Source organism: Anomalospiza imberbis, chromosome 3 (assembly GCF_031753505.1).
Source record: "Anomalospiza imberbis isolate Cuckoo-Finch-1a 21T00152 chromosome 3, ASM3175350v1, whole genome shotgun sequence".
In the NCBI taxonomy this organism is placed as follows: domain Eukaryota; kingdom Metazoa; phylum Chordata; class Aves; order Passeriformes; family Viduidae; genus Anomalospiza; species Anomalospiza imberbis.
The window spans coordinates 36,243,121-36,250,807 of NC_089683.1; positions in this window are offsets into that span (position 1 = coordinate 36,243,121).

Sequence of the window (7,687 nt, forward strand, 5' to 3'; positions counted from 1 at the left end):
TTTGAGGGACTCTCTTTTATGTGATGCTGGGGCTGGAATAGGAAAGTAGGGGGAACAGCACTAAGATAAATGATACTATTTTCAACTAATTCAGAGAAGCATTTGTTCTGAACACAACAGCATCACTATGAATTCTCTTCAGCATCTCTGAGAACGCCATGTTATAGACACGAGGCACTGACATGCTTTCATGCTGTTCAGGCATCACACAAGTGGCAAAAGGCAGGAAACTGCATTTATCAGCCAGGTTGGGGTTATGTTTTCTTGCCACACTTGGTTGTCCACCTTCCCTCCTTTGTGTGAGGTGGGATCATGAGGTATATCTGCTCTCAGCTGCCACTGACTCATCACTGCCAGCCACCACTGCAGGCAGTGGCTGTTCTCTGCCTGCAGATGTCACAGGGGCAAGAAGGGGACATGTGCAGGGGGAAGGAAAAGTGGTTAAGCAGAGTAGAGTGATAGCTTTGAAACATACTTCCTCCCCTCTATCAGCCAAGGGAATAGTTTTTCATCCAGCTTGGAGAAAAGGAGGAAATTGGAGGTGAAGAGTCCTCTGCAGTTTGTCCATTCCGAGTGAACCATGGCTAGGGTGTCCTGCCCAGCTGTGGGAAGTTCATGTCCCAGCTCCATGACTCAGTGTCCCTCTGTGAGAGGAGATCATTCCCCCAGGGGCTGAAGTCCTTGCTGCCTGTGACTGGTTTGTGAAACATAAAAGGGAAAGTTGTGGCTTTTGTGAGTCCAGGTTACTGGGAGGTAGCTGCCCTTACAGAGCAATGGACTAACATGCTAGCCCTGATGGAAAAACAATGCTCCTGCTGTGAGGGGAAAATCTCTCATGGCTGGGAAAAGGGCTGGGAAAACCTCCTCACTGGTGTTGTCTTCCTTCAGAGGCACAAAGGTGCTGTCTTCTCTGTCCTGCAAATGGGAAGCTGAGGCAGAGAACAAAACTTAATTGATTTTCATCCATGGCAGAAGAAGTCCTTGGTGGAAAGGAGGCAGGGACCTGCATCTGGGGTTAATGCCCTCAGTATCTCCAGTACAGGCTGTCATGAAGACTCCTGTGGTTTTGGGGAAAATCACTTGATCTGGATCAGGCTGAGGAAGCTTCGTGATGGATTTCAATTAATAAATGGCAGCAAAATAGGAAAGGAGAAAGTGAAGCCTGGCCCCTGAGTTCCTGAGCTGAGAGGCATTTGCACATATCTTTATCTGTAAAGGTTTCCTCAGTATTTAGCATTGATGTAAACTCTTCCCTCTGAACGGCACCCAAAATGCCAGCTGGCTCCAGCAGACTGCAGGAAGCACACAAGTGAAGTCTAATGAAAGCCCAGGCACAGCATCCCAAAAGTGGCAGTCACCCCAGTCTCATGTAGGATTGTGAGCTGCTGTTTCCTCCCAGATTAGCAGAGGGCAGTGAGATTTTGGGGGTTTTCTCCAGTGTCAGGGTGTCACTGTTTAGCTAACCATCCCCTCCAACTGACTGCAGCCTCCCTGTGGTTGCAGGTTTGATCATGCTGTATGGATCTTGAGTCTGCCAGAGAAGAAAATGTTATTACTTCTTCCTTTATTTTTTGCTCTTTATTCCTTTCAGGATAACAGAGTTCTACCCTCCCTAGTTTTGTAATTCCCACAAGATCCTGCAGTCCAGAATAGTCTGTCCTTAAAGATAAAATGTTAAAAAAAAAAAAAAAAAAAGCAGAAATCATTATATAAGTCAAAGAATACTACAGTTAATCATCAGGACTGCCTGGCTGGTCTCCCTCTGCACTGCCCAAGAAAGTGCCAATAAAACTAGATAGATATGTGACTTGATCCTTGTGCCTGAACACATTAGTCAATTTTAATCTTTTTATTTTGCAATAATTAAGGCATAAACTCTGCCCTTTCTGTCTGAGGGAAAGTTTATAATGCTTGGAAGCACATGGGTATGAAAAATATTTTTTTATTGATGTCTCTTCAGACTGTGCTTTTACACAACATTGTCCATTAGGGTCCCAGTGCTCCTAGAGGATGCATTCCCACCCAGCACCAGCCCATGGCTCCTGGCACCTCACAGCTGGTTTATGGGAGAGCAGGGCTGGCCTGCATATAGTGCTCACACAAAATTGGATCCTCTCTTCCTCTGCACCATGAGCACATAGCCCAAATTTTCCTGGGCATTTGAATGCTTTTCCCCTCCCATTTAGGGGGTAATGCAAGCATGCTGAATGTGGCCTGAGGATTAGATGCTCTCCAAAGGTCTTAGGGACCACAAATAGGCATAATTTTAGGTGAACTAGCAGGAAATCTGAGTGGCTTCACGTGCACTCTTGAAGGCTCTGACCTGGGCAGTATCCAAGTTTACCTCCATTTCTACACTGCTATAGAGCACCAGCCCTCCACCTCTGAAATCTGAGACCCACAGCTCTGGGACTGTAAAAGGGGATGACAGTGACACCATGATTTCTATTCACATGTATCACAAAACCTGCAGCACGGCCTCCTATTTAAATAGCAAACTTTTGCCAAAGCACAAATGCCTCCTCCTACGAGACTCAGTGTGCCCTCAGCTTGCACCTAAGTGACTCACAGCCACGGGCACTTGCCACCTCCCAGGAGGTGCTGAGCAGTGGGTAGCGTGACACCAGGAAAACTACGCTGGGGCAACAGAGGTCTGTGGCTGGAGGGTGTTGTAAGTGCTGAGTGCTGGAAGTGTGGAATAGCACCTGTTTCACAAGGTCTGCCTGGAACTGATGCTATTAATCCCCTGCTTCCATGGGTACTAAATGCACCCACACAATGAGAAAGTAGCATCTCACTGATCAAAGTCAGCTCCGTCACTTTTGCACCCACTTTGCTATTCACACCTCACAGCTGGATCAACATGTGACACACTGCAGTCCTTCATTTTTCTTGCTTTGGATTACAAGTATATTTAATGTATACCTGCTTGGAGAAATAACACATTTTGCCCAGTGATAAATCTCCTTTTTATTTGTTCAGAAGGTTAGTCTATATTACTAATTCAAAGATGATGAATGGATTAACTATTTGATGGATCAAAGTAGAGCAATATATTTTGGGTGTTTGTTACACTAGGGAGGGTGCATAACAGGTTAGTCCATCGAAGATTTATTTTATTTTAACATTTCTTGATTTCAAAAAAATAAAATGCTGCTCATGGGTAAACTTTGTAAACAAAGGAGACTGCCAATGGGCCTGACAATGTTTCCTTGGTAACATTTCTTAGCTTTTACCCCAGTGATTGATATCCAAGGATAGCCATTTGCTTTCTGCAGAGAAGCAGGAAAATATGGCTCAATGATTCTCTCCCTGGCTCCTTAAAGCAGAGAGAGGAGAAGCAATCCACTACAGCTGATGTGGCTTTACTCATTATTAAAAAAAAAAAAAAAAAGGAAAAGGGAAAAAGAAAAACAACAAAAAACCCCAACAAAATTACCTAGGGAAAAAAAAAACCAGGAGACAAATTGCACTTGGAACCTGATCAAAAAAACCCACTGTACTTGACAGAAAAATTGTGACTTTAAAAGTCTTCAGACTAGATCCCTGAAGTGTGTTTAAGACTGACCTTAATCTGAACACATTTCTCTGCTGTGCTCTTTACTTTCTTTGATTAAAAACCTTTTGTGCAAAGTTTCCTTTTTCTGTTTGTACTTCCAGCCCCATCATTTGTGGGGTGCCCTCAAAGCCACCTACCTTGAGAAATGGACAGCCATGGGAGGCTGGGTCCTATTTTGATTTTACAGTATGATATTCCCAAATTTAATGCAACAAAGGAAAACTGCATTTTCAAGCCCAGTCAGAGCTAGTCAAAAAGTGGGTTTAGGTGTGTGAGTGAGATGCAAAATGCCCAAATGGTGCCACTCATGCCAAAGCCCTTTGCAGTCACACAAGTGACAACACTCATGCAGTGACAGTGACTAACAAAGGTGCCCAGCTGCCAGTGGTCCAGAGGTATTGCCAGCTTCAGTCAATGACAACCCCACATCAAACACCACAATGAGCATCAATTATTCCTGAAGACACAGGAAACAGCTGTCCCTCTCCAGCACGCTCATGGCACTCCACTGTGGCTAGGGCTGAGCAGATGAAGAGGACTTGGGTGACTCTGCAGCTCCTTGACACAATCCAAGGATCAGGAGAGAGATCTGGGAGGGCAGTGATGCTCAGGGGCAAGGATGTTTTGGCTCCATTTCCTTCTCTTTGGCCACAAATGCTCCTCCTTGGCCATATCCCCAACACCGTTCCCTTTACAGGGGGCTTGAAGGTGTATGGCTCTGCACTATTTGTCATGTCCTTCCCAGGGTTCTTTTCCTTGCTAAGCATTTTCCCCCATCTTTCCCTTTTTTAGAGTTTGAAATGAAGGTATTTGAAGCTCTGTCCCTTAAAAGAGGGGCTGCCAGCCTCAGCAGGGCAGCAGCAATATGCTTCTTCCACAGGGTTATGGGAAGAAATGGGATATGGCTATCTGGACGCCTCAGAAATCATTGCAGCCAGACAGGTTCATGTAAAAATGCATTAGGGTTTTGGATGGCTGGATATCTAAGAGGTTCATCCTTCCTTTCTTTCTTGCAATTTATCCCGTGTGCTTCTATGCCCAAATTTTAGCTCACTCCAAGCTTCCCCCAACCAAATACCCCTTTCCACTCATGCCTCCTAAACCTTTCACAATACATACAGCCCTTCTCCATCTTTTCTTTCCATCTGCTATAGGAGCATTCACTCCTTTGTAGCCCTCTAAATGCCACCATCGACCTTGAGGCTCTTGGTTGACAGCAGGAGACAAGCAGAGGCTGGTGTGGCCAGCTAATGGCCTGTTCCCTCAGCCCACACAGCAGCTCTCACAGAGGATGTGGCCCCTTGCTGCTTCCACGGCTGCTGCGGCCAGAGGCGTGTGTGGCAGCTGGGAGGCTGAGGGAATGACTGATGGACGCCTGAAGGACAAGCACTGGGATCACAGCATGCCTCACTTCTGTCAGGGAAGGGGCTAAATCAATGAACACACAACAAATCAATTCTGTTGGGGTTTTTTTGGTAATGTGATCTTTTCCATTAGGATGCTCACCAATGCTCCATTAATAGCTCATTCAACTGCCAGTGCTGGGTGTTACCCAAGGCCTGAGGAAATGCAAAATTTAAAAAAAAAGGATAGTAATTGATCCAGAGAATTGTATAATCATATGATACAAGTGGTAGGTTTTATTTTTGTAAGCTTAGTACCTTATTTCCTGAAGCCTGAGATACATTCACACACTATAGAATCATTATATTACTTATAAAATTATCCAGTCCTTTTTATAATCCAGCATCAGTACAGCCTGTCCCAAATAACTCTTTTTAAGATGCACTCCACAGGCATATTGTGTACCTAATTATTTCTCTTTGTTTTTCTCCACTATTTATTTCATCTGGTGTCTCCCTCTTTCCAGTGACAAATTGTCTGTACTTGGAGACATAAAGCAGATTAATCCTTTAAGGACACCCTCATGTCCCAGCTTAAGCACTCCTGTTGGTGTTTCTCTTTCCTGAATAAAATACATTTCAGTGGAGGGCCTTTGAGGGCTCGGGGTACAAGACTGTGCCATGGAGGAAGGAAGGGGGAATCTGTGGACCCCCTTCTTCCCTTGTGCAGGAGAGAGGCAGATGAGGGGCTCCACACTGTAGGAGGTAAGGAATGGATAGGATAACAGGGGTTTGTACACAGATTCCCACTCCAGGGAGAGGGGCTTCTTTCTCCTCAGACAGAGGATTTTTCCTGCGATCTGGGGGGAGAATGACTTGGTGGGCTGAGCTGGGACATGCTGTTGGGCATCCAGCCTGGTCCTGCCTGCTGACATTTAGCATCCCAACCAGCATCAGGCCAAGAGAGGTCACTGGGGTGACATGCACAGGAGCTTTGGGATTGTCCCATTCCTGTTTCCCTGAAGGGGTCACCAAGCAAAAAGGCTGGATCTCCAAAATGGGGCTTTGTGGTAATCTGGCAACTCTGAACACAGGGAAGCCCAGGGCCCTGGGGAGGGCAAAATAAAAAGAAATGCAGTGGAAATCACTGTCTCCTCTTCCTGGCCAGCAATCCTTCCTGGGCCTGATGGTGGCCAGCAAGTTTTAGGAAACTCATGGGTCTCTCCTCTGCAGGTCAAGTCTCTATCTACCTACCTCCATCCTCCCTGAGACCCATCCATGCTCTGCACCCTCCATGGGACTCAGTCCCTGGTGGCCCTGCCAGCTTCTATGACCAGTTCTCTCCCATGGGCCTGCTCCCACCTCTCCCTTCAACTACAACAACCAGAAAAACAAGCTGGGCAGCCTTCTGCTCTGCCACACAGCCACCCCTTTCAGCATAAGAGCATAACATATACACAGTCAAATGCAAACAAATGCATTGCAAAAGCTACATCACCTGATGGAAATGGTGAAATGGTGTCAATCTGCTTACAGCACCAAACTTTGCTCACATGCCACAGAAAAGCAGGAGGTTGTGTAAGAGGCCGACTGAAGCTCCCAAATTTGCCTACTGATTGCCACGAGGAGAAACCCCTTCCCCCATTGCAGTTCCGGCTTGGAGAGAGCAGCAGTGCAGGTGCAGCTGCTGTACCGTTACGTTAGCTGTTCCAAACAAGGACTTGGCAAGGAGTTGGCAAGGAGTTGGCAAGGAACCGGCAAGGACCTGGCATGAACCCAGCAAAGAACAGCCTACTGCATATCTGCCCACTCTCCTCCTTTAAGCCGAATGAACTTTTGGGGTGACTCCCGTGGTCCTTCATTGAAGACCCCTCCTCTGCCTCGTTACCACTGTGACAGACAAAGATTGAGAACCCTCCTCCCAAGGACTGAGACTGAGACCCCTACTACAGGGAGGAGGGGGGGAAAAAGGTGGTCTGACCACTAATGACATGACCTGTTTCCCTTCAGTAATCCCAATAGAATTATTCTCCATTGTGTTCGCCTTGCTTTGGTGGTTTCGGTGGACTCACCTGTTCCCCTGCAGCAATCACAATGGACTCTCATTGTCCTGCATGTTCCCCCCTCTTTCCTCTGTGGACTATAACTGGACCCCTGAATTGACCAGAACTGAGAAGACTTCCCCGACACGACAGACGGATCCCCATCGTCCGGACCACTGCGGATCTCGCCTGTGTTGGTAGCTATTCCCATCCCCCTCTTCTCTCTCTCTCTCTATCCTTTTATCTCCTTTCTGATCCCCACTATCGCATTTACTGTTTTGGCCCCTAATAAAGGTGCATTTGTTGTGATTAACTGATAGTCCCTTGTTGTTTGCCTTTTTGCACTTTTGGGATCGGTGAAAAGAACCATCACGACACCCCACAACAAGCGGATTGTGACAGGTTGCTGAAAAGCTGCAGATCCAGGCCAGCATCCTTTTATCATTTGGTCCATGCTTCAAAGCTTTACCTGCTCTCACACAGGTGGAAGGCATTTAGAAAAATTAGCCTCTTGGAACAAAGTACCATCTTCTGAGAAGATGTTGAATATAACTAGCTTGCTCCAAGCCGAGCTAGAACTGACATGGTTTTGTCCCAGAGGTTTATAAATTACCACTGCTTCTGGTTTTTATGGGAATGGGCAGCCGCTGTCCTGAGAAGGCAACTCAGTCTTCAGTGACCTGGTCCCAAATGTTGCAAAGCAGAGAAGAACCACCTTGAGAAAAGGCAATATGCCAGGAAGG